Source organism: Anser anser (genome assembly GCF_964211835.1).
Source record: "Anser anser genome assembly, chromosome: 19".
NCBI lineage: Eukaryota > Metazoa > Chordata > Aves > Anseriformes > Anatidae > Anser > Anser anser.
Genome location: NC_139740.1, coordinates 6472791 through 6500742, shown reverse-complemented (window position 1 = coordinate 6500742; position 27952 = coordinate 6472791). Strand labels below are relative to the sequence as shown.

The window sequence follows — 27952 nt, the reverse complement described above, 5'->3', positions numbered from 1 at the left end:
ATTTAAAAAAAAAAAAAATCAGCTATTTAACATGGCTCGTTATTTGGCCTTTACCTTTTTCTGTATAGGGACCTTTTTAACAAGTGTCACATTGGTAGTCAAAAAGCACCGTCTGCTCATATGGGAGACTGAGACTCAGCCAGTGGGAGCCTTTGAATCAAGTCCTATGTGATCTGGCAAATTTACAGAAATTTGATTTTGAGTGACAAAGCAGGAGCTGTTCAGAGATGTGCTCCCAGTTGCTTGAGCTTTCCTACCAGCAAAGATGTCTCTCCACTCATCTACATCTCTGTTCACTCCTTCACTGCTCTGATAGTATAATTTTGCATGCACACATAATACGTTATCATTTCACATTTCTTTAAAAATAAAATCAAACTTTAGAAGAGAAAAAGCACCATAGACCACACTACTTAGGTATATTCCTAAGAAATTCAGGGCCTTCGTGTTTGAAAAAGAAAAGCACAAACTACCATGAATTTAAAATCCCACGAATAACTTGGAAGCTGATCATTCATCTTCAACAAGGAGCCTTCTGCCTCTGGGTTGGGAAAATCCACTTTCTCCCATCCCTTCTGCCCAGCCAGCGAGCACAACAGTTCTCTACTCATCCAGCAAGCAGTGGATGGGATCTTCTCCAGAGCCCAGCACTGCTTGGCTGCATGCAGCAGTGAGGAACACTATAGGAAAGTAATGAAAGCTGTCACAGGAACAAATGAAGGCCACAGTGCTCCTCTTGCTCACCGTGGTCTGCCTTCGCTGCTGCCTGAAAGCCCTGAGGGGACAACAAAAGTCTGTCCACTGGCTTAAGTGCAAGCATTCAGGCAGTGCAGGGGCTTTAAAGTGGATCTAGGTACAGAAGTGGATCCTATCCTAAGCCTTCCTCACTCAGCTTCCACATCATTAAGAAAATGGCAGCAAATTAAACCTACAGGAGCAGAACAAAGGGCTCTGTACCAAGCGTGCGCTCGGCATAGACCTGGCACAGGAGCTTAACAGGCACACGTCTCCTGCCAGGCTTCCTACTCGCCTGGCATCATCCCCTGCTCTGGCGCCACGCATCGGGAACAGGGAAATTGCTGCAGTCATAATCTGAAGGACAACTGGGGGAAACCCTGTGGCCGAGACCAAAATCATGAATGTGTATCCTGGAGAAGCCTTTGGCACGAAGAAAGGGACCCACACCCTGTGGCTACCCCAGTCAAATCTGGATGTCTGGCCATCCTAAAATAATTCCCTCTTCGCCTCACGCCATATATTTAAAATACTTGGAAAGCAAACGCTGCTTAGCATTAACAACTGCAGATAAGGGAAAAGCTGAGGCAGCAACAGATACAGCCTGAAGCATCTGATGAGTGGAAGAAAGATGCTATTGTGCAACAACACTGCCTGTGCCAGTACTTCTGACACCACAGCTTTCTTAAAAATCTCACATCACCTCGCAATACAAGTAGCAGATGCACACACCAAGCTACGGCACGTACATACACCCAGAGGCATCTATATTCCTTTATCAGCTATTTAATAAAGAACAGCTTTTCCTTTGCTACTCCCAGTTGGAACAGATCAAACGCACAGGAAAAAGCAGCCTTTGAGACAATCAAAACATAAGGTGTAATCATCTGTGTTCCCCAACATATATTTAGCTAGCTGGGTGTAGGGCTCACTTGAAAAGCAGAAGGGAGCTGTACTTCTCAGGCAGAAGTACTAAAGCCACCAGACACACTGTTCCCTCTCACGATCTTCCCCAAATCGATTCATCTGCACTATGAAACAGTACACAAAGTCATTAAACCATAAGCATAATGCATTTGCCCCCCAACACTTTTTGCCCCTCAGTTAATGAGTATGGGGAAGAAGAAAGGACCGATACGGGAAGAGCTCACTGGCACCACGATGGAGACAGCAGTCACCTTCACGCTCTGGGCAACTGATGTATTAATGGTGCATTAGGAGTGACAAGTTCAAAGAAACCATGCGATGGCAACAGCCCTCATTTGCCATAATAAGACCAGGAAAATATCCGCTATGATGTTATTAACTGGATCCTGAATCCAATTCTCCATCCTGTGACATGGCTTTTCTGCACCCAGAAGAGCTGTGGGCACCGGGACCCTAACATAGCTTCAATCAGCCAGTGCAAGGTGGCCACAGCCATCTCACAGAGCGAGGCAAAATTTCCACCGTGTCTCCAACTTGTCTTTCATGATTTACAAAAAAAAAAAATCCAGTTATAATTTTCACAACTGGATTAGTTTCAAGCATGTATTTCTTTGAAGTATGCCTCGCCTAACAAGCTACTTCATGGTGAGGATTCAGCATGTAAGCTCTGATTTTCGGTGCTCGGTTAAAGTGGACACTAGTATCAGACGGGATTGCTGTTGGTCCCAGACTGGATGAAACTTCACTTGCAAGTGAAACACGCTTGATTTCTGATGAACATTTTCACACTTGCAAATTGACACGTTTGCTTCCTGCAAGTGATCTCTCACATTAGCTTTTCCCCAAAGGCATTCTTACCAGAAAATGCATTAGCTGAAGCATTTGGGGATTAGACCACAAAGAGGATCACACACAAAAAAAAACCAGCAGAAGCAAACGCAAAATTTAATTTGACAAATATTTACCCAAAAAATGGCACCCAGCCTCAGTGGCAGACATCACACAGCAATTACACTCCTTGCATCCGTGTCTGATTTAGAAAGCTTGCACGGAAGGAAAACGTCCGTATTCTTTTAGGGAAAAAATTGACCTTGTATAAAATCAAACTCATGTAACCAGCCAGCAAAAGCCCAGCAGAGCTCAAGGATGAATTTTGGCAGTTGTGGACTAGAGAAGACCATGTTTAATAAGCACTGACTTGTTAAGTAAGCCTCTGGAAGCAGTCTGAAGGAGAAGTGTGGCATTTTGTTAAAGCCACCAGTCTGAGGGAGCTCACAGATTTATACTTGTCACTACTGACAGCGAAGAACTTCTCAAAGGGTACTTTGAGAAAACTGCTTTATATAATTATAGAGATTTATATCTCCTACAGTTCCAGGAGGTTCATCGCTGTCCTGGAGCTCTCAGCGCAGAGGATTGAACGGAAGAAAAATGTAATGTCTTCCTTGGATGAGGACTGGATGATTATACCCATGCGGTAAATAAGTGACCGGCTTCAGAGTTTGGTTAGGTGAGAAAAAAGCAACCACGCTCTTGAAGGAGGCAGACACTGAGCAAGAGGCTCCCGCCAGCCCATCACCCTGGGGTGCAGGAAAAGCAGCTGAAGTTGGCAACCAGCAGCCAGGTTTTATTTCCAGAGGGCAGATAAAAGAAACTCTTTATAGAAGGCAACGAGCTTGCCAGGACTTCTCATTAATGGTGCACATTTGTGCGGTTAGTCTGCAATAATTTTTATGGTTTGAAAGTATTAAATGTAGTGCGTTGAGGTTTCATGTAGGGGTAAGGGCATCTATAGAAAAGGTCTGCAGCTATAAATCGCAGGAGTCCTAGTCATGGCCATGAATTTCCCCAGTGTTGCATAACATTAATTTTATCATATAAATACCACCCCAACTGAGCTTTCAATGAATCAAATACATGGAAAATAAATGTCAAAGCCCATCTATGTTACTTAGTGCTTACACAGGGCAGAAATAATGAATCCACAGAGACGTAAATCAAGGACTTTTAAAACCAGATTTCTCACTGCCCTATCAGGACTATAAGATGCTGTGTCACTAGCTCCCACAATTTTCTACCAAGTGACAGATATAAGTGTCAGAAATAGAGTGATTTTATTTTTATTTAAAACGCTCTGGTTCCTGAAATCCCCTAGCTGCTGGAAAATTTCATCTTTCTTTAAATATATACTATGTACTATTAAGTTACTAGCTCCTAGGGTTGTGTTGTACAGGTTAGCTCATAAGCACGACAAAGGAGAAGAGAAATACAAGGCTATTTTCTCATAGTCCCATGCTACCCAAGCCAGCCCCAGGACAGCCTCAGCTCACAGCAAACGCTTCACTGCCTGCCCTCAAGCCCAAGACGCACATACGTCTCAGGAAAGCCTTGCACCAAGGACAAGGGCAGGATAAAAGAAACAAGCAAGCTAATGAAAAAGAAAACTGAAAAGGCTGTTTGGGTCTTCCTGATGCAGTGGTTACTCAGAAACATGGCAAGTTCTTGGAGAAAGCCCCATCAGAATGGACCCAAATCAAAACCCTACAAGAAGAAGCTCACTGACTGCAAGGAATTTGAAATACTGGCTTTCAATTACTCTATGTTGATTATGAAATATAGCTGCATACACTAAATTAGTAACACTTTGAATTTAATGTCCGTGCTCTGCCAGAGCAGCAGCTCCTTCCCTGGACAAGGAGCTTTGCTCCAGCTGCAGGGCTTGGTCCCTGCCCCTGCTGGAGGAGGGAGACTGGATAGGTGTCGCATAGGCACACTGGTGAGGTTTCCTCTAACTGGAAATGTTCCTTCTTTTATTCTGAACAGTCTGTCCACGCTTGATGGCATAAACTGCTTTAGAAATTACAGCCTTGGAATGTAAAAGCAGGGCCGGCTGGCTGCTCGCCCTGGCTTTTCCTTGCAGCCTCTTTGCCAAAGGGTATCTGGTGTCAGCAGCAGAAAGAGGGACAGAAGCACAAAGCAGGGACCTTGCTCCAGCAGCCATCCACATGAGCAGGCCCATCTGCTTTGTGCTTCAGGAGGGACAAAGCAGGCGAAGTCCTCCAGTGATTCTTCTGTAACACATACTGCCATCAAATTTCCACTCTACATCTGGATTTCGACCTGACATCCTGTAACAGAGCAACCTGAACTCATTTCTTGATCCATCAGCATATTGAGGTAGACAGCCCGTGGGGTGATTGTGTGTAAGCAACACTCGGAGCTGCTGCCACGGAGAGGGCCTGAAGGAGGGCAGCTCGGACCACAAGCTCGCTCACCACAGCCTGAGCTGCAAGAACGAGCAGGATGCGTGTCGATCCACCCCAAACGGGAACACGGCCAAATGAAGCAGTCTGATCCGAGGCCTGGCCTCCAGATGTTGTCGTGTAAGATAAACAGCTTCACACCAAGATCCAAAAGGCTCCTACAGATCAGCATTTTCCTCCCCTCTGGTCGCTCTGAACCCAGCAAGGGTTAAGAGGGCTAAAACTGCATCCACTTCAATAGTGTTCAAATGCAGTTATCTACTCCATAGTAAGGCCAAAAAAAATTAGCATAGTCCAACTAAATCATGACAAATGGCTGCACTCCTCAGCCCCTGCCAACGGCCCCTCTTTTATGAGCATACCAGCCAGAAAAGAGGTTTTGGCCCCAAACGATATGCAATAATGATCTTGACAGCAGTCCTTGAAGGACATATCTTCTACCTCGCTCCCTATGTTTTTAACATTAAACTTTCTACCAACGTATTTAAGGCCAACAAAGGCTTTAATGGACAAATGCCAAATAAGTTTAAAAGGTTTCATCACATAAAATTACTTCTTAGGCACTAAAGGGAACATACGAGAGATTGGGTGAAGGCAGATGCCAGTGACAAAGCTAGTACTGGAGCTCCATCGTCACAGAAAAATGACCGGGTAGCTGCTGATTTGATGTGTAGCAATTAAAGAGTAATTTACACAGTGCCACTTAGTGACAAGCATAATTATGTTCTGCTCAGGGTACATATCAGATAATAATTGCCTCCAGCTGAGATGGAGTTTGTAACCCACTAAAAGGGACCTCAATGATATAACAAAATGTGGATTTCAGCTGGAAAGTTTATGGCTGACCGGAAGAACACAGGATGTTGCTCACAGCTTGTTGAAGAAAATTGCAATAGCAGCTTGATCCCTTCTTTATAAGTAACTGCATTGATCTATACACAGATCTATAACAAAGATAAAAAGAAACAGAAAATGCATGAAGTTTCTAGGACAGATTATACAGGAGACTGTTCAATTCACAAGGTTCTGTTGCCTAAAGCTCAAAAAAAATAAAAATAAAATCAGCAGTGACAGATATAGTCAGTAGCCAAAGTTTGGTGATGAAGGATGCCACTAACACAGTGGGCATCCTCCACAAAGTTGAGGAACAGCTATGAGAACTGCCTGGAACACACAGGGACACCCCCATTTAGACTTCGCAGTGTCTTGTCTAGGCTATGGCTGCTCCAAATGGTACCAGCTACCACTCCCAGGAGGCTGCTAGAATTAACCTTTATTGGCCCACGTTGAAACAAAGTCCCAGAGTACAAAAACCAGCTCCGTAACCTGGTCTACAGTATTTGCATGAACGCTGAAGTCGTGTATTAAGCTGTGGACAGACCTGAGCGGTAGAGCAAAAGCTCTCAGCTTCTGTGACAAAAACTAGACCATCAAAGTGGCTGTAGCTCTGAACCTATCCCCAAACCTTCTAAATAAAGAGGAGGAATTACAAAATTTAGCAATGTTTTTGAGCACAATGTTTTTCTGTCCCTGACTCCACTGACATCTGGACAGCCCTCAGCTGGGAACTGCTGTGTAGAAGGGCATGGGACTAGGGGTTAGGAACAGAAGTGCCTGTAGCAACATCAGTGGAAGCCAAGAAAGTTTATAATTTGTTGCTGTTTAGTTTAGGAAAGGTTTTTACGGTGTGGACTGCACAACTTAAAGCTAAGTAGGAGCTAGGCCACCCACAGCAATTTGCAGAGGTACCAGGGTCAGTCTGGCTCTGTCACCCAGGACAAGCCCAAGCTTGGAGAAGCATGCAGGGTGGACTGACTACAGAACCTGCTCAGCTCACGGTTGAGCAGATTTCTCCACCCCTCCCCATCAGGAAGCCAGCCAGTCCATTTTTCTGTAAGCATACTGATGTTAAATTCTTACGCCATGGGGTGTACCTGTACAACTGCCAGCTAAGTTGCACCGAGCAGCAAGAAGCATTAAAATAAAGCACAGGTCGTAAAAGCTGAGCTCAGTAGCATTTTGCGTTGCAAGCTAAGCAGCCATATGGCTTCTCTTAGATTTTATCAGCCTGATCAGGGGAACAGCAGTAGTAATAGAGGTAGTTGTGATTAACTACCATGACTCAAATATGCAGTGCAGAAGTGCATCAGTGTGGGATGATAGCTCAATGGCACAGTCAACGTCACGTTAAATGAAAGCTCAAGGAATGTTCTCACACTTATTTATCCTCCTCCTGTGACGTGAGGATGAGATGGCATGAGTCAAATTTTTTCTCCCATTAGTTCTCGTTTTTATCTGGAAAAAGACTCAAAAAAAACTCACTAGACCAACAGGTGGCCCAGTAGGTTATCCCACCAACTCATTCCTCACCATGCCCCTATGCCACAGACCACCCCATAGAGGAGAACAGGACCTGGGGCCATAACTCCTCAGCACCGCCCATGTGGGCAGGGACTGTCCCTTGTCTCCCCTCGCTGGGGGGCTGCTCCAGACAGACAGACAGCCAGCCAGCCAGTCTCCCTCTGCAGGCAGGACCTTGCTGACCCAAGGCAGCCAAACCTCCCCTGCTGGAGATCTTCTGTCTGAGCCTTTCATGTAAATAGCCCTGTCAGGGCAGCCAGATATCACAGCACTCTGCTGGGGCTTGGTAACTCGATGAGGGTACAGTAGGTACTGTGGCGAGACGAGAGGCTTCACCTGGCACTTAAGTTTTGCTTTCCACTTATTTTTGCAAGTAAAGGTCTGCAGAGGTTAGGCTGGGGTGAGGAATTCCTCTGTGGTGGTGGTGATTTCAGGAGGAGTGCAATGACCGCTATAATTAGACCAAGGCTGGTTTGGCAAGGGCGAATATAACGTCCTGTGACCCTTTGTACACTGTACCCATTGTAAAAATAACTTCACGTGTGATTGTAGTTCCAGGAAAAAGTCCTGGTAATGTGCACAGCTCAGTCCCATCCCCAAGCTCTGTGGGGATGAACATCCTGTCCCTGCTTTTCACAATCCTGTCTCCTATCTCTGCTCTCCAGGTCAAATCCCCCAGCCCAACAGATGCTCTCCCTCAGCCATCTGCCCAAGGCAGGCTAACAAGGCTGGCTGGGGAGCTAACCAGGCTTGTCAGCCCACCGTGGGCTCCTCTTCCCTTTCACAATTCCCCCGAGGCAGTCAGAACACTCATCCTCATCCCTCGTGTGCCCAGCCAAGGCAAACCCTTCATCACACACCACCTCAGCTTTTTCCCCAGTTCCAGCCTGATCCAGGAGATGGTAACACACGAGGTCCTAGCATGAGCTCTGGGACCGCTGTGTTTGCTCTTACAGGCATACCCAGACAAAGCACCTTGTTAGCAGTGCTTCAATGCACCAGAAATCCTGTGCACTCTCCACGGAGTGTAATTAATGCATTGCATGAGCTTCCCAGAAGGCATTTATAATTAACCTTTTTTTTTCCCCCTGCTGTATAATGCAAAAATTGACTGTTATTCTCATACGAGCCCAGGAATGCTTATGAAGCCTCCTCAGCCAAAGCAGGGCAGAAGTAATTTAGAAGACAATACAGGCAAGAAGGGTGAACTCTGTTCTCCTTACCCTGAGATACCACACCAAAAGAAAAAAAAAGCCTCAATTTCCAAGCACTACTCAAAGGGTAAGCAGCATGCCAAACCCCCTCCAGCCCACGATGCCAGGACATACAAAAGTAACTGGGAAAAAAATACCTAGGACTGACTGTACTTGTAATTGTTTGTTTCCAAGTTTATAGTGAAAACCTCAAGTTCTTCATGCTTTTACCTCACTACAGAAAATCTTAACTTGATGTCTTGTGAGCCTTCCCTTGCACTTCAGGACACCTGAGGAGTTAAGGGTAAACTGCTGAGCATTTCTTGGAGAACGCATGGATGGAAAGCACACGGTGCCTACTAAGGCTGGAAAAAACCCTTGTGCCAGCCTGCAAAAACGTTGTCAGCCAATTAAGTCTGTGCTACCCACTGCAGGCTTTGAGGACTCTATGACCTGCGGTACATGCACAAATCCCTTTGCTTTGGGTGGATGTGGCAGAGAAGCTGTTCCTACACCCAGTGCAGAGTCCCGAGCCATCACAGGAGGTGAGGGGACATGCCAGGACACAGATCTGCAGTAGGCAAGAAAACACACAGTTCCTTCAGATAAAGTAAAAAATAAGAGCATATAGCAGCGGTGGTTAGAGACAGTATCAATATTGGCTGAAAGTCATGTGGAGAAACCCCCAGAGCAAACCAATATATTCAGCCAGTAAAAGCACTAACATCTGAGATCAAAATATAGCCAGCATACTTAGCAAGCATCTCGCTAGCAGCTATATGAGACTTTATCCCAGCCCCGTTGTATTAGGATAAAATAACATTAAGCATTTTCAGCAGTCCTGCTTCATATAATTTCTTCAAAATAAAAAATATTTAAAATGAACAGCACACAGCAGCCAGGCCAAGAGCCAGCCACAGACAAGGGTAATGTTTGATATCGCTCCAGAAAGCCAAGGGGACTGTGCCATGCTCACGCCTTGCTGCCCTCACTGCTGCTGCTTGCAAATGCCTCTGTGGCCTCAGGAGCCTGTTTGGAGCATCAGAAGTCACACGTGTTTTCTTCCTTGGTGTCTTATGGAAGGTGGTTTTATTCAGAGCCAATTTAGGGGTTAAATTAAACATGACTGATATCATAGTTGTCAGTCATACAGTGCATAGTGAAAGAAACACTGAAGAAAATGCAGAAAATAATCAGTAAGTGGGGCTCCCGGGCTGCTGTGGGACAGGGTTCCCCCTCCTCACGTGCACTCCTCTGAGCTTTGCTCCTGCTCAGGAATCAGGCTGTGCTTTGCCATGTTCCAGCCTGCCAAGGGAAACCCTAAGACCCAAAACCACCAAAAATGGCATGAAGAATAACAACTCCACCATCCATATTTTCTAAAACGAGTGTCCCATTATGCTCCCAGCACTGAAGACTTCTCCATCCCTGGAGCACAACCTCGCTCCCTCACGGAGCAATCCTTTGCCATCGTGTTTTCTACCAGCCAAAGCAACCCACAACGGTCGGTGACATCAGCACAGGAAAGCCAAGCAACTTTTCCAAATTCACTCAACAGGGCAGTGGCAAAGCTGAAATAGGATCCAAAGCCCCAAAACACAGTCCAACGCTCAACGTACAGAGCCACGTGTGCGACCCAGGGCCATAGGGCTGGTGGGGACACCGAGCACAGTACTGCCGAGCCAGGGGAGAGAGGCAGCATCAAGGTAAAGGGTTTAATATTTCATTATCACATCATTCCCCACAGTTTCTAATGTTAAATTAATCCCTGTCTATCCAGATCAGCTAAGATCATCCCCTAGATAAATTAGGTCAGCCATATCCTCCTGAATTAAGAGGGAAAAAAGGAAAAGATATCTGATTGAGTGTTGAACGTTTCTGCCATGACTGATTACTCTATGAATTATTCATCCCAGTGGCAGCTCTGTATTGCTCAACAGAAACATTCCTACAGTCAGGAAAGCACTTCACCAGCACAGCAGGGCAAAATAGGCCAAATCGGAACAAAACTACCGTTCCCCACACCCTGGCCTGCCACGCAGCATCCCTCACAGGGCTGCATCTCGCCTGCCCTTGCCCTGTTCAGCAAGCACTAAGGCATTTGCCTTTGGAAATCTGGCCCCCGGTTTTGAAAAACAGATAAGAAATTTCACTGTGGCTTTTTTTCTTAATGTTACCAAGAGTAGATTGCTGCAACGACCATTGATAAAATGACTCAAAGCCTCTGCATAGATGCAGACTGTCATTTTCTGTGCGTAATAACATGAAGTTCAGTTGACCCTACAAGACCTTAAATGCCTTCTGATATACTTATCTTAAAAAAAATAATTGAGGTTGCTAAGTAATTCTCCGCTGACAAATCTATGTGCCTCTATTGCAGAGAACCCTGAAAACACACACTAAAACTTAAAAGATACCTCTTCATACCCTAAAACTTAAGGAATACCTCTTTTGAATAACACAGACCTGGAGGTCTTACAGCTATCCAGCTTTAACCATTAAACCACCCTCCAGGGCCTGAAACCCAGAAGATTTAAAACAAAAGATTTTATTTAACTATTTGTCAGATGGAAGAGTTACAGATGCTGGATGATACATAAAACCCTTACAGAGAGAGGCTATTTTCTAGTTCTAGAAGATAATAAATTGTGCCATTGGTCTGCCGCTGGGCCTTGCTGGTAATAGATCACACATTTTCATGAAAGTTCAAATAACACAGAAAAACAGCCACACATTAGTCAGGTTGCCAAAATGCATCTTAAATAACACACCAAGAAGTGGCCACAAACTAGTCAGGATGCCAAAACGCATCAAATGTTAAGCGGCCTGTGGTCTTCAGGATGTCAGGGTGAGACAGACTGCTTTATGACAGCTTTTCAAGGGAAATTATAAGGTTTTGCATGCCATTCCTGAAACAGACATGCTGCTGCTAAAGGAAAACAGCATTCAGTTAATAGCGGTCATGATTTGTGGAGCCATTTTACCAAACTCTCTACAAAATAGCCATCTTGAAAAGAATACAAGCGATGTAAAAATTCAGAGTTATGTCTCAAAGGCAACGAAGGCAAGTGTAAAGCTTTATGTTCAGCAGGGAGTTGGCTTCAGTGGTGCTAGCTTATAGGTAACTGCTGCCCAGACCTCTACTCATGGGGAGAAGGTGCCCCAGGAGGAAATATGGGGAGGGGAAAAGGGAAGGGGATGACAAAAAAAAGAAGAGCAAGAAGGCATGGAAGGCCTGCAAGCAAGGTAGTGTTGGGGTCAGGGCACAGCCATATGGCCCTGAGGAACACAGTGGAAACCTAAGCAGACCTGGAGTTTGAACATCAGAGCGGTGACATTCGGCTGGTCCTCAAGGCACCACTTGTACACCAAAGCAAACCCTTTGCAATTGTGACACACCACGGCACATCCACGCTTCACCAGCTGTGATAACACTGCCCCACCAGTGCTCAGCGTGCAACAGGGTCTGTCCATCTGTAACCACGAATAAGTGGAAAGGAGTATGAATAAATGGAAAGGAGTACGGCTGCGCTCTCAGCTGAAAGATGAGTCAAAGGCAAAGAGAAGGATCCAGCTCCAAACACCACCGGTGAGTCAGCGCCGTCAGGATGCTCCAGGGAGCCTCAGCACCACACGCAGCCGGTGGCGATGACGGTGGCTGAGAGCGCCGGAGTGGGGCTCGTACCGCCGTGCTGACCTCCGCGAAATTTGTGATGCAGAGGAAGAGACGAAGGAACAGCTCGTGCCCTCGCCCGCTATTTGCAGCCATTTCACAGTGCCAGAGCAGGAACTTGGTACCCAGCCCATGAGCGCATCATAGGGCTATGCTGTCACTCGGAAGGACTCATGTTACTGTAATTCCTCTGTGTTGAGAAGAGATGGAAAATAAAACCCCATTTTCCCGAAATGATCCTCACTCTCCATACTTGCACAGCATCCGTGGCATGTGGGCACTGCACCAGCTCTAACAGGGTCAAGGATAGGGTCACTCTGGCTCCACAAAAGCCTTCCCCTCCTCCTGGTAAATCAATCCCAGCCTGAGCTGCCAGCAGAATTCAGCCGACACAAACACATGGAGCACCACGGGGGTGGGGGTTAGGGCAGACAAAGCATCGACAGATCGCTTCCAGCAGCCTGGACACACCAGCAGGCGATGGAAGCCCTCCCAACACTTTGCATTTTCCTTTCTGTCACACCTGGAATTTCTCCGGAACCCAAAGGAGGGAAGCAGCAGGCAGACGATCCCTCTGCTGACCTCTGCTGCTTGAACCTACCACAGCGCGCTCCACGGCACACCTTTCCTGCTTAAGTGAGCATCTCCCTTGAAAAAAATCAGAGATGTCATGAAAAGCAGCAAGCAGTAATGGCATGCAATTATCTCCCCCATTTTAGCACAGACACTAGGTAAGTGTACCAGTGTGCGCTGTATTCCTCAGCTCTGTTTTCACTCTTCTCCAAGCTTAGCATGCCCTGGAATTCGTAAAGCCAGAAAACTCTCCCTCTGCATACGTCTGGGCTGAGAATGAGGACCAGGGATAATGGATTTGTCTTGGAGGCTATCGAGCACCACAGGTTGGACACAGGCTCAGGCAGACCCAGACGCAGCAGCAGCAGGGCAGGCACTGAGGAAGAGGCAGAGCCACGGGGCAAAACAGCATTAAGTTGAGAGAGAAAATGAAAAAGTTTAAAGTGAAGAAAACAGGAGTCAGCTAGAGAAGGAAGGTGAGAGCAGTTAATGAGGAAGAAGATGCCCTAACAAGTTACCATAAAATATGGCCCTGTAGCCAGTGACCAATACTCAAGACATTTTCCCGAGGTGGCTGCAGCCCCATAAGGATGGGGTTACAGCTCTGACACACAGGACAGGGGGTCCTGGAGCAACTGAGAACTTCAGGAGAGCGTTATCTGCCGGAGAGATGAAAGCACACAAACCGACAGTGAAAAGGTACAGGAATTCCTGTCGATTTGACAACTCCCAAGCAATTTCAGGTCCATCCTCTACAAAAGCATAAATAAGCTAGAAAGAGAAAACCCATCCCTGATGTGTCTCCTTGAACACCCCAGAGACAGAGGAATAGATTTAGTCCTTTATGTTTATAACTGCCTTGGAATTTATATTCACAACTCTCTGATTCAGCTAATGCTAGGGGGACTGAAGACCACAGCTAAGCTGTAAATTAAGCTTCCCTCTACTGAGCTCCTCACCAACACAACTCCCAGCTGCCAGCCTTACCTAGGCTAGGTCTGCCAGCTCTGGGACATACTAACACTCAGTTTGACAAAAAGGAAAAATTAAAACAAGGATGATCTCATCCTTAATGGCTGCTTTGTGATTCATTCAGGTTATGGTCAGAGTTCCACCAAGCAAAAATGATTTGACAAAATTCTGTTCGCAGCCTTTGTGGCAGGGGCACCCGAAGAGTTCCAACACCATGAGCTGCTGCATGGATGCAGACACCTGAATTTCAGTGCCTCTATGTCCTCCAACACAGGCTGTCCTCTAAAGGGCAAACAAGCCCTCCCGGCAGGATGCACAGCTACTTTAATTCTCTCCAACGCAAAGCTTAATCAAAAAACTATCAAAAAATAATTCCCACTCCCAGCATGGGCTCCTCGCCGCCTCCCCCTGCACTAGGAGAGCCCGTCCTTCTCCAGCTGCAGGCCTCACAGTGCCTTAGTGCAGGGCTGGATAACTGAACAGCTTCAGCTCAGGCTCCTGTGTCCTCCACATAGGAGACCAGCCTCTCCCAACAGATAACCCACTGATGCTGCAGTGATGGTAAGACCTGAGACACCTTGGTGAGTCTCGCAGCGAGAACATGAGAAGTCCAAAACTTCTCCAACCTCCGGGAGCCCCTCCTCACCCAGACACCAGCACCTCCACCATCTGCAATGGCAGTGGTTTCCCCCTCTCTCAGCCCAGACTCTCCAACTTAGCAGGGCATCATATTTATTCATAAATGCAAATCCATTTTTCCCCAGCATGGAGCAAGCTGAGCGCCCTGTCGCCATGGGAACCATTCGGCTGCATTTATATGAATGGACAATTTCACAAGCCGCAGAAAAATCCTTGACATCATCACAGTCAAGGACAGACTCCGGGACTAAACAAACCAAGTTCTTAAACCTCGGTAACAGACACGGGGAGATAAATAGCCACACAGCAGCCACGGGCATACACAATGAACAGAGTCAGGATTTCTACTGATGCTGAGTTTGAGCATCCATAGTCAGATCAGTGGGACACAGCAGGCAGGAGGTTCGTAAGCACAGAAGTTGCCTAGAGAATTGCATTACCAATAGTTTCTTCTCCAGCTAATATCAGGTTTTGGACTATTGTAAGTGGAGGTTGAAATCTTGCCCATCACAGACCTACGCTATCCCACAAAAGCTCTCCGTCACCACAAATGCTTATGCAGTACAATGGGGGATCTTAGGCAGTTTATTTTCATTACTGGGTTGCAGACAGCACTGGACAGTGACCAGGAGAGTGGACCCCAAGCCAGTGAGCACTCGAGTCTGCAACACTGGTGAGAGCAGGGGAGAGCCTTTGGAGGAGAGCCTGACACCGCCGTTCACCTGCACTGGGTCCAGCACTCAGCCCAAATATGAACCCAGGGCCTCAACCCTCTGCACAGTCTGCAAAGAAATCAAGACTGAAAACAGCAAGCACATGCTTCTCTGTGCACATCGCTGGGTCACTAGAGCAGTATTCACCGGGCATGGCAGAACAGAGGTCTCAGTGCTGATGCCTAATGGTCTTGGCAACTAATACATCCAGGAGCTCTATTACAATGAACTCATCTTTAAGGTATCATTGGTAACGTGGTTTCTGCCACCTCAAAATGAGCATCCAGCTCAACCTGTCCTTGCTGGTTCCACAGGGGCCCCAGCTGCCAATTCCCATGGGAACGTAGCTTTACATGGCTGGATTAGGTGGGATGACTCTCACCCCAGCTCTCAGCAGAGCAGACACTGTTGTTATCACATGGCTGTGAAGGGAAGAGCCACACAGATAAATGGCTCACCAGCCAGAAATAAAGACACACCAGCTTTCTGCATTGAGACACTGTCCCATTCTCCTGCCCGGGACTTGAATGATCTTCATGCCAGAGAGAAGGCACTAAGCTTTTTGTAGCAAAGGCTGCTGAGCTTGCAAACTCAGCTGATGTTCTGGTCCTACAGCTGCAGTTAAAACTCTCTGCAGCTTGCACAGCCAGTCTTCACACAGGTGTTGATGTCAGTTAGGGCAAAGTCACCATGAAAGAGTTTACTAGATAGACCCAAAGATCATGCTTCTAGTTCCCAGCTAAACCCCTTCAAAATCCCTCATACTTCGAAATGCTTCTTAGGGTGGGATGCTTCAGGGAGGATGGGCTAAGGAGCCTGGCTGTAAGCAGATTTCAACTCAGTCTGCCAGCTGTTTTCCTCCTTTCACTGATATGTTTTATTGGGCAGCAAAACGATGAGGCTGCTACTTCCTTCAGCTGGGATCTCAACAGCAAGTCTGAAAATGCCATCTTCTGAAACAGAGAATCTCAATGCCACAGATTGCCAGGATTATCAGATTCAGACAGCACTTGCCAAAAAACACACGCAATTTTGGGAGATGTGACTGCTCTAAGCAGCAAAACAGGTTTTAATTCTCCACTAGGAAAAAAAATCCCTATTGAAGAATTTCTGATGGGCAGAGGAATGGGCTTTTTGTTTTCATTCACATCAGCTAAGGATCTTTTGACAGTCATTTTGAATCTGCTCTAGAAAGCTTTTTGTTGTGAGAGGTTTGAACTGGTTGCACTCCAAAGTGCACAAAGAGCAGGCTGCGGCTTTGCCTTGCCAACCAGCACCAACCAACAGGGATCCAAACTCCAGCATCGCTCACGTGCTGCTGCGCTGCTTTCCTCAGTTTACAAAAGAGAAGTTATTTTGTGAAATACTTTATCCTATATACAGGCATTAACAGATTTTAAACTGCTTGTGAATGATTCACTACATTGAAGAAAAGCAAGTCAATTTACAGGCAAAAGTGATTGCTTCCATGGATGTGCAAATACAGAGTAAAGTCACTAAAACTACTTGATACAGGGCAAATTTGCACTCTGAATTAGTACCAGCCTCAGCCACAGTATTGCACTGGTTGTACATCACCAGAAACCTTACATAAACAGAGAGAGCAATGATTTATAAACACAGAGAGCGATGATTTCCTAAACACTTGACCTGAGAGCTACCCTCAGAACTTGTCACAGATCACCACATGCACCAAGCACCGAGCTGATTTGCAGCCCCCTCTCTAGGATGAGACAGACCACAGCCCACACAGATTGGAAACTGCTAGTTCATACCAGAAAAGCTTTTCCTTCTCAAAAGTGAGGTGAAATGAGCAGCTGGTAGCACGCAGTTGCTGAGAGCCAGGCTTGGTGCTCATTCCCATTGCAGGGCATGAAGAGTTAAACTGCTCTCTCCCTGGAGCTTCTGAGCTATGCAAGTGCTGCACCTAACATCAAAATGTTTTCCATCTATATTCTGTACTGCTGTTGCTTGCCACTAGATCAGACCTTAAGGAGCAAAGTAGTCTTAATTTGTCAGGGGGAAAAAGGTGGAATTAACCGAAGGCTTTAATGCATGACGATAACAATTACCAAAACACAATAGCTAATAAACAGCCCTCCGGTAATGAGTTTGATTTGCAACTCCATAAGAGTTTGCCAGCTTAGATTTCCAAATTTTCATTGATTGATTTTTGCATATACCCAGAGACTCCTTCAGCTTCGCCACTGAAGCACAGCAATTTCCTGTCTCCAGCACTTCTGAAGCTCCAGGATTTTATGGAAACAGGGTTTGCAGGGCTTTGGTTTTTAAAGTTTTCCAGGTAGCAGACTGCCAGCTCCTGCAGAGGGGCAATGGAAGGATTTCTGCAGTGATAGCAGAGCCCAGCTTGCTGTCTCAGGGCTGTGATTCCCATTTATTTGAAGAAAAAGTGACAAAATACATCACCCAGTACAAATGGAGTTCAAGGGGATGCTTCACTGGACCAGATTGCCCAGAGAAGCTGTGGATGCCCCATCCCTGAAGGTGTTCAAGGCCAGGTTGCCCTCAGCAATCTGATCTAGTGAGAGGCAGCCCTGCCCATGGCAAGGGGGTTGGAACTAGAAGATCTCTAAGGTCCCTTCCAACCCAAGCCATTCTATCAATCTATGAAATTGTGCCTGTGGTAAATTTGATCTATACATAAGTCCATCTCCATCAAGCTGCAAGACAGATTTCTTTAGCCCACATCCACCATGTGCAGAGGAGAACAGTCAAGGCCAAACCCTGAGAAGAGGGGTCTGGGACTCCTCTGTGTTCCTTTGGGACCCTAGCTCAGAGGCTGTTTGCAATGATTGTTCCCTGCGATCCTGAATGCTAGACAGTCTAGCACTGCTGCCAGGACTGCCACTCTGCTGCTGACAGCACAAAAACATTTTTATGGTTACAATAAGCAGAGATCCTCTTAGTAAGTAGCATCAAATCCAAAGATTTTGAAGGGTTCACCAAGCAGCTTTAACCACTCTCTGCCTCTAACTATTTTATTCCTGCAGTGGAAAATACAACGGCCTCTGCACAGAGCTCCACAGCAGAACCAGACACTGCTAATCACAGATTTACTGCATGCTCACCAATATATGGTCTCAGCTAAGACAGTCTCACTGATCTACAGTTTATCTGTCCCAAACAGATGATACCGAGTCCAATAACGTGCATAAAAGCCTTTATTATCAGCATTTGTATAACAATGGAGTCGTGAGGCACCATTGTGTTCAGGCACTGCTCAATTACACTGAAATGATGACAGCAGCTGCCCTAGGAGGATGCGCAATCAGAGGGGAGGAGAAAAGGAGCTGGTGCGTGCCCAGGTGGGAGCCGCAGCACTGAGACTCACTGGCAAAGGACATTCATGGTGGAGAGATGATGCTCTCCCATGCTCCATCATAATGACCAGCCAGGATACACTCCATGTCCACAGAACCCTTGCTATCAAACAACGCATTCACACAGGTGAAAAGCCAAATGCATTGCACAATTATCTTGCAATAAGCTACACTGGAAGATTTCTTCGCTATTTGTTAAAAAGCATGCAGACAGCCTTTGAATGCAACTGGGTTCCTGTATTTCCCTTTCAGAGCTCCCTGCATCTGAAAGAAAAACCCAGAGAGAGGCAGGGGTAACCACAGAGCAGGTTGCAGCAACTGGAAATAGCAGTGCTACCCCACTGACCTGCTAAGTTCACTCCTCACCAATACCACAAACAGGAGCTGATTAGCAGCCTCAATCCCAACCAAGCCAAAAGCTAGACAGCATGTGAGAAATTCATGCTGTGTCTTTGCTTTTAGCAAACTTTTACACTGAGAGCTTTGAGATCACAGTAGTCTGACCTGCTTCTGCAACCACTTTGCTCCCACATGGGGACAGTCCCTGGGGAATCACTTTCTCGTAGCTCGGGCTCATAAATGACCCAGGGGCAGAGGAGAAGTCTCTCAAAAAATAACACTATACAAATGATGAAACAGCTGACATGAATCAGATCCCAGAACAGCCAGAGATCTTGAGAGGGGAAATGTGTAGGTTAAAGGGCTTTCCTTTGAAGACTACTTAAAACAGGGATGATTTCCTTCCAAATCATTCATCCATTATTTTCAACTACTACTTTGCATCTATTCCACTTAATAGGCCAATTCTTCCTCTCTCACACATCCCTTAGGGAAGTCATAACCTTCTGTCTGCAGTTTTGCAGTCTGCTTCCCTGCAAACAATAACAGCTACAAATCCAGATTTATGACTTGGCTAAGAGAAGGGAGCTAAAGAAAGCAGACAAGGAACAACTTGGTCAAACAAGATATAGCTTAATCAGTCAAAGTGCCAAGGGAAATACTGAGAAAGTGGAGAACAATGGGAGCAGGGAGGAAAGGAAGATTTAAGTGGGCCCTGCTCAGAACCATGTGCTGATCTGCAACGCTTCAGTAGCACTGGAGAGAGCTACAAACACATCCAGTGCACCTCTAATGTGGCCCAGTCCAATGGTTTAAATGCCACGTTGTGAAATTCCCCACCAGGAGAAAACACAGCAGTTTTGGGCAAGAGACCCACATACTTCTTACAAAAATCAATGCTCTTCCACCCAAAGCAGTGCTCTTCCACTGTGACTCTAGAAGACAGACAGACTTAGGAAGTTTCATTGCCCACGGTGTTTTTCCTATGCCATCTGTCTGTCCATCCTTTGGAGATTGGACCAACCTCCCTTCCTTGACTAGATAGATATGAAGCAGGCGTCTCGCATGCTTGAAACTACATGGGATAAGTTCAGCCTGCCATGGGAATTTGGGGCCTGGATAAAGCAAATCTAGTGCTTTCTGGCTAATGACATTGCCTGCCACGCTTCACAAGGTTACAGGAAGAGAAAAAACATTCCGCATTTTCATGCGGGGATGTCAGAATTCCTATGGTGGAAAAGGCCACAGGCACATTTAATCTTGTTGAGCAGCAAGATTGCAAACTCATATCTCATTTATGCAAAGTGCCTGGGAATGCTCCTCTGACCCCAGCTGACTTCTCTTGATTAACAGCCCATGTCACTTTTATTTTGGTTACTGTGAACACAGTTGTTATTCCATGCCCTGATGCAACATTCACCAAGATTCAAGGAATCAAACTAGCCTGGGAGGTCACGCACACTAGAAAAAAATAATAATACCAGTTTAACATTCACCAGATGAAGGATAAAAAAAGAAAAATTACTCGGGCGGCACTTTGGAGAGAGGGAAAAGAAAACCGTCATAACACATGACATAACCAAAACTCCAGACTGGACAGCATCAGCTTACCACAAGCTCCAGTTAGACTTTTCCAGTTAAACTAAGCACAGTGTGACATGAGCTGCTGGTGCCAGGAGGGCAGCGACTAGGCACAGAGCTGCGCAGCCCTGGCAGCTGCAATCTCTTTCTCTCAAAATAGCTCCTGGAGCAAGAGTTCCAAGATGATGTGGAGATGGTACACAAAGATAAAATGCAACGTTGGACTAGATCCCAGGGATCTTTTCAGCTCTGTGATTACAGCATGAATCCCATAGAATATTTATCATGGTTGAAAATGAATTACATCTGAAATTACTTAATTGGTTTTCCCCAGGGAATAAAAGTCTCATCCCTTTCCTGTGCTACACAAGGATCCAAAAATAGGACACATTCAGAGCTCTTCATTTCAGACTATTAGCCTGTAGAAGCCCACAGGGACATTGACTTAAATAACTGTCCCAATAAAAATAGTCCAGGCACTTGCAGCAGTGTGGAGGCTGAGCAGACCCAGAGCTTCCCTCTGCTGCAGGATGCTCTCCATCTCCACCGCCAGAACTTACACAGAGCAGTTTTAGCCTACTTGTGCCATTCGCGGCCGAGATGGACACAGCAGTATAGCATCAATCAGAGCATTAGAGGAGCAAAGCAATGCTCTGAATGCAAAGGAAACCAAAACCCACAACATTTCAGAGGGATAGGGGAACTCAAGCCAAGCTAAACCATATTTGCATTCCTGGAGTACAAGTTAGGTACAGGGCATTGAGAGCAAAGACAACTAACAAAAGATAATTAGTCCAGAGACTGGCAAAAAATATATCCACCTGTATGCGAGCTCTGGTTAAGCAGAGACCTCTGAACCATAATCTTTGATTGAGCATTAGTGGTTTGGGCTCAGACCCAGTATCTTCTGTCCAAGACCTGATTAAATATGAATCAGCAACAGCTCATGGCAAAGCCAGCCAACTCCAAAACCCTTCTGACAAGCTACCAGTCCAGGAGGAAAGCAGACTGGGGAGAGGTGCAGTACAACAGGCAGGGCTGGGGATCTCGGGAGGATACTTTCAAATTGTTTAATTACAGGAGGAACTGATGAAGATAGAAATTCATTTGCACTGAAGCTGCAAGGTTTCAGTCAGCAAGCTAAGCTGAAGTCCCATGCAGGGACAGAGCCTTACAAGAAACTTTCCTCTAGCATTTTTCTTGAATTCCCACCTTCTACCTACCTGTTGCTTTCTACCCTTCCTGCTTTCTGCTCTTTGCCTTGTTCTTCCTTTGTCCTGAAGTGACTTTCCAGGTGTCGGTTTGGCTGATTTGTAGCTGAGCTTTAACTGTGTTGTTTCTGCTTTGTGACTGCTCCCTGAATCACTACTCTAAGAAAGAGGAGCACTGGCCAGAGCCTTTCAGTGCCATTCATTTCTTAACACACAAGCTGAGATTTTGTACCCTGGGGAGATCTCGCTCTGTATGTCTCTGACCTTTAAAACTACATCACAGAGTATTTCTGCTGGGGTGGTCCGAGACGAGCACAGCCTCATGCCGTTGATCTGCCATGGAGCTGCATTTGGCAGCTCACCTCCAGTAGAGGTCACAGACCACAGAACAGCCTGTCCACACCTGCAGGCCCTCTGCTATGCAGGATTAAGCTCATTCCTTTCAGCAAGTCATTGTGTCAACCCTCCCAAAGAAACCCAGAGGCAGCCATGGCACGAGGCCTCCACCTCCCCCCAGGCCCAACCCTGCAGGTAGGCCAGGCCCAGCCTCAGCCCCTGCCACAGGCACCACTCCACAGCCATTTTCTGCGGAGCCCAAGTTTATTTTTCCAAGAGGCCTTACCCTGCAGGTGTATTTCTAGCAGACTATTTAACAGCTTAGTATCTTTCCTGCCCCACTGGCCTGTTGGTTCACCTCCTGAAGCCCAGCTTGGGACCCCTCTTCACACATGCTGTTAACTTTAACAGTTTTCTTAGCAAATTTTATGGTCGTGACCTTGAGCAGACTCATCACAGCTCCCAGCACTTTATCGCTCCTTGCTGCGCAAGCTATATGAGCCAGCTATGCAAGGGAGTATTTAACCAAGTAACTGGAGCCACAGTTCTCCGCATGGGCAACCTGGCAGAGCAAAGAGCATTTTTCTTGGTCACAAATACCTGGCTAACAAATCAGTTACCATCTTACAGCTCTGCCTTACCTCACTTACTGTCAGCAGCATCTGCTTTGTGTAAAGCTAGCAGAATGTGACCCTGTGTATTTCCCATTCCTGCCCTCTTCTTCTCATTTCCATTAAAGGCTCACATGGTACTTGGATTTATACTTTTTGCTATACTTCTGGTCTCGCAGTGCATCCTTCACATAAATGACAGACTCCATAGATCTACATCATCTGAAGCATATAACTATTTTCATAGCCTATTTCTTGATAAGCACTGCACATAAAGTCCAGAGGAGATTTTTCAGTCTATTCCTACCAGTTGTTTTTTGCCCGTAGATTTCCAAGCACTTTATAAACCAGCAATACAGAGCAGTCAGTGTGATTTTATGGCTGGGGTCAGTGAAACAAAAAGCAGTTACTTGCAGACTTTCAAGGTCTGAGAAGTCGCTTTCTGCATGCTGCATTAAGATATTTGATGTTAAATGTTACAATAGCTAAGACTACAAAAGCAAAGCACTCTGATTTGCTACCACTAGCACACACCTGGAGCCACTTGCTGCCCTCACCTCCATGCACAGTGTGGCATTCCAAGGTGGCTCCTCAGTCTCCTTGCTCTATACATCCCCAGTAAATCCATGTAGACTCATACAGCTCAGATGCCACACAATTCCTTCCGTCTAGGTGACTATTAAACTAACATTTCATCAGCATTCGAGACAGTTCTGAACCCTTCTTCTTCACATACTGTGCCTTCTCTAAAACCTCTCCAGCCACCTCCCCCTGATCTTCTACGCCTGACCTTGGCTGCTTGATCAGGGATTTCGAAGCAAGTTTCATCCTCCTGTACTCATGAATTAGCTGTTTGTTACACATGCCCTCCTGAGCCCTTCATTATTAGTATCCTTGCTTTTTTTGGCCTTGCAATTTTCTCTTTTTTTTTTCCTTCTCTTCTTCATTTCGCTTCCCTAGACTTTGATGTATTCCTCCTCCTCCTCCTCCTGGAGTATCCTATTGCAATCCACAGGGCTAGTGGTCAAAGAAGTTAAAATGCACCCTTTTTGCTACAGTACTGGGAACACTGCCCAGTATTTATGGGTATTTTTTTTGCTCCTAGGAGACACAAATACAGAGAAGCTAAACACACTGAGCTCTGCAAGGGAGGAAATCCATCACAGTTCAGAAAATATAGAAATGCAGCTCTCTCCAGAACTGTTATCCATGTTCCTAATTGGACTTAACGCTTATAATCACTGTGTGTGTTGAAGGGCCCCATTAACCTACCAGACGATAATTATGCCAAGTCACCTTCATCCTTTTCATTTATTACATCCTTAGAGATAACCAAGTAAATTAGAAAAAAAGTTACAAAGGACAATAAGAAAGCTGGAGACATACAATTGAGCTGACGACAGTCAAGGACTGCAGAAAAAGAAGTCGAACAATGCCAGAAGTCCCCCTGCTTCATGAGGGTTTGAGAAGGGGCTGGGAGCTGGGCTGAAACATCACATTCAACCACAGAGGCCAGCAAAGCCCATGCACACATGGCATGGGGACTCACGTGCTGTTCTCCGTGCACAAAAAGAGATGGCATATGTCAGTTCAGCCAAACTGGCCCAGCTCTACGCATGCAGGACACGATGCCAGTTCAGCTTAGAACAGTTTACTGAATTTTGACATAGCCAGTTATGACCTGGCACGAGTCCACAGCAGAGGATGGAGATAAAAACTGAGTTAAAGGGCAGAAGTGAGATATCAAGCTCGTCACAGACCAGCAACCTCCAGCTCTCAGATGAAATGTCTGATGCAAGTGGTCTTTTCTGGAAATAGGCCCAATCCAAAAACTCAGCAACAAGCTCCCTTTCTTCCATTAATTCTGTTGAAGTTGATTCATGGCTTTAATGTACGGGAGGCTGTGCAGAAGGCTGGGCTCTGCCTACACTGCACATACAGTAGACTCTACAGCACTCATGCTGCTGCTGCCCTGTCGACCCTCTGAACACAGTCTGTCCTGCCTAAACTTCTGTCTTAAAGAAAACTGTAAAAACAGTCGAGATTTTAACTTAATGTACCTGGGCACTGTAGGCTCAAAGCACCACAGAAAACACTTCCCTGCTTTTTGCTGCAGACCAATCTCCTGCAACACCCACTTGCTGTTCAGGTCCAAGGTCCTATTATGTCACTTCTCCCAGTTATATGTTCACACAAAATAAGATGGCACTATACATTGACATAGATGCACTGAACTGCTAAGTAATAGATGGGTGATGAGCAAAAACAGTTCAAACAACAGAAAACTAAAGGCAGGTAGAAAGAGAGAAATTTGCCTTTTTTAAAATATATGTGTATATATTATATATAAATATTTTATATATATATTATATATACACACACGCATATATATATGTATGCAAACACCGATGTGGCCATGAAAATTAAGTCTTAAGTGGAAGATTTTACAGGCCTCAATTATCTGGGCTCCCTAGCAGGGCACAGAGAGGCAAGAGGAATAGGCAGGTTATCAAAACCACTGAGATCACCGGCTGTTACACAAGGTTACACCAGGTACCTGGCAAGCTCAGGTTTCCTGCAACAGTTGCCAGTGATTTCTTAAGTTCCTTCTTAAGTGCCAATGAGGTGCAATAATCCTGTCTTGCTCGCATAGTTAATGCTTCTCTGGTATCCCAAACCTAGACAGCAGTGCTTATGTGGATAACTGAGGATGCAGTGCCAAAAGGGAGCAATTTCTCAGAATCAGAGGGGGTAGGGGGGCACAGAAGAGATCTGTTTTCTGTTTGCTTACAATTTCAATTGCATATTAAATCTAAGATTCAAAATTTCTGCCCAACTAAGGATGCTTTTTCTAATAGCTCCCAGATCTGCCTCCTCTTCCAGCTATCTGGGTCCCTTCCTAACAGACAATTCCTTCCATGAGGAAGGAATTTCTAGCAGCATCACTGACAACTAGCTGCAGTTTCTCCACACAGGAGAAGGCAATGTCATGCACAACTGTCATTTCCTATATCACACTCCACATTTCAATGAGGCATAAAAGTTGTCAGCAACATTATCAAATGCATTTCTAATCTCATGACTCTTAAAAAGATTAGAAAGTATTTGAATGACCAAAGAGAAAAATCCACCTTCTCTTCCTGCTTTTTTAGTCAAAAAAAAAAAGAGCACAATGAAAGCCTAGCCTACACATCCTTCTACTTTTAAATACTGACTTCAGGCACTCCTTGAAACCCAGAAGCCAGGCTTTCTCTGTGAGCAGTGATTTTCCCCATGTAAACCAAAGAAACAGTAAATTTCATGGATTTTCTTCCTTACCTGTAGACACATTGAGGCAAATCCCTTCACAAGGTGCCACCCTGTGACAATATGCATCATTCCAGCCTTCCCCTGCAGGCTCATGGGTTCTGGAGCTCCCGTGGGCTTTCTTAGAAAATTTCTTATTTGCACAATCAAAGCTGTTGACATTTGGCCTTCAGTTTCTTTGCTCTCTGATTAATATTAAACAGTGTTTTGTCTGCATTATAAAAGCAACCATTATGATAAGCTCATGAATGCACTTCCTGACTTCTTTTTTAATTAAAAGACTTATAGACACAGTTCTTTAATTTCACTGTAGTAAGTTTAATGGATGAGCACCATAAATGACTAAGAACGAAACAAACCACTCTAACTCAGCCACAGCCATTATAAGACAAAAATAGTCCTCTGATGTTTGGATAGAAAGGACACCAAATGATGTTAACACCTACACCTTACTTGGCTAACTAAGGGTCATAACAGTACTTATGTACAGCCTGACATTGCTTCCTTTAAAGAGAAAATAAACCAGTAAAACTCCATTCTCCCATGAGGTCACCTTCCAATTCAGTCTGATGTGCCAATCACTGTACACTGGAGCTAGATATATCCCAGAAATTTACCATATCTTAGCAACAGATTGAACTCTGCCATATCTTACAGTCTCAAGTTGCACCAGGGAGGATAACATTGGACATTGGGAAGAGTGTATTCATTGAGAGGGTGGTCAAGCATTGTAACGGGCTGCCCAAGGAAGTGGAACTCTCCATCCCTAAAGGTATTTAAGAGACGTGAATATGGCACTAAGGTACCTGGTTCAGCGATGGAACTCAATAGATCACATTGATGGTTGGGCTTGATGACCTTGAAAGTCTTTCCCAACCTCAGTGAATCTATGATTCTATTCTATCTTACTTCCCATCTAATGCCAAAGTTACATGCCTGTCTGCAGCATCAATTTCCTTCCTCCATGCACACCTTTGGGCAATATTGAGCAGCCAAGTGTAATTAACAATTGTTGAATGTTTTCCCTTCCCTCATAACCTCCAGCATTTTGAAGTCTTACAGTTAAGCTGGTTCCCTGAGTAGCACACAGTCTTCATCTCTCAGGGGGATAGCCATGATGATTGTGTAAAACTAGGCCAAATCTAGGTTAGCTAGGTTAGAAAGCAGAAGTGTAGGAGCCTGTCTGAAGCATTTGAGAACACTTAACTGCTACAACAGATAAATGAGACAATACTTTTTCTGAAATAACTGTTCACCTCAAATGGTGGCAGTCCCCCAGTGAGGGACCACTTCCATCTGGCAACCCAGAAAAATACATTTCTGTATAGCCTGAATGGCCACTGCAATCCCCCATTATTTCTAAGCAAAGGATTAGGAGGAGCTCTAACTGAAATGAAAGAAAAAACACTGCTCATCTCTTACCACAGATGGTACCCACAACTCCCATTTGAGCCATTCTGCAGTTCAAAAAAAAAAACACTCTGCAAAAGCCATTTAATGACTCAAATCTGCATGTGTCCAGCTGGGGGAAGGAAAGATTCACAGATCTCTCGGTTTACAACCAGGGGTACCTGCTGTTTGTGGGCACGTTATCAGAGCCAGGGCATTAGGACCATATGGCATGGGGAAGGCACTGCTGGAATGATTCATACTGAGCTAATGAAGTAGCAGGCCATCCGTGAGGACTCCGTTATAGGGAAACTTTCAAATGAAAAAAAATGACAATTTTTACAATGGAAAGTAATTCTTCAACCCGTAACTAAATGAAGTTGTCGTCACTTTGTGTCAAAGAGGGTGAACTCACCAGAGGAATGAAAAGACGCATGGAGCCAGAAGGTGTTGCTACATTACAGAAAAATTAGTCAAGGCCCATGTCCTAGCTATAGGCAGGTATCTTCTATAGCAGCTTTCCACAGCTGGGCTTTTGCTTCCTCCATTTCAAAGCCAGGACAGATGTGAGGTCATTTCAAACCTTTCAGTGGCTCAGGGCAGAGACCACAAGTGTTCCTGGGCCTCTGATCTCTCCCTCAGGAGGAATATTTTGGTACTGAAATAGCACATACTGTTTCTGTTCCACACCCCCGGTACTGTCAAGAACAAAATGATTTGACAATTATATATATTGGACCTTAAAGATCTTAATTTGTATTATTATCAAGGGCCTGTTAGTGCCTATTA

The 27952-nt window shown here is 45.5% G+C and overlaps 1 long non-coding RNA gene across 1 annotated transcript in view; it reads right to left on the bottom strand.

Moving 5' to 3' along the window:
- Nucleotides 1-4213: 4213 nt before the first annotated feature.
- Nucleotides 4214-27952, bottom strand: part of LOC310884211 — a 45577-nt gene continuing 21838 nt past the window's right edge. Inside the window, exon 3 of the long non-coding RNA XR_014574079.1 lies at nt 4214-4790. This is a non-coding gene — a long non-coding RNA (uncharacterized lncRNA). The remainder of the gene's footprint in view (nt 4791-27952) is intronic.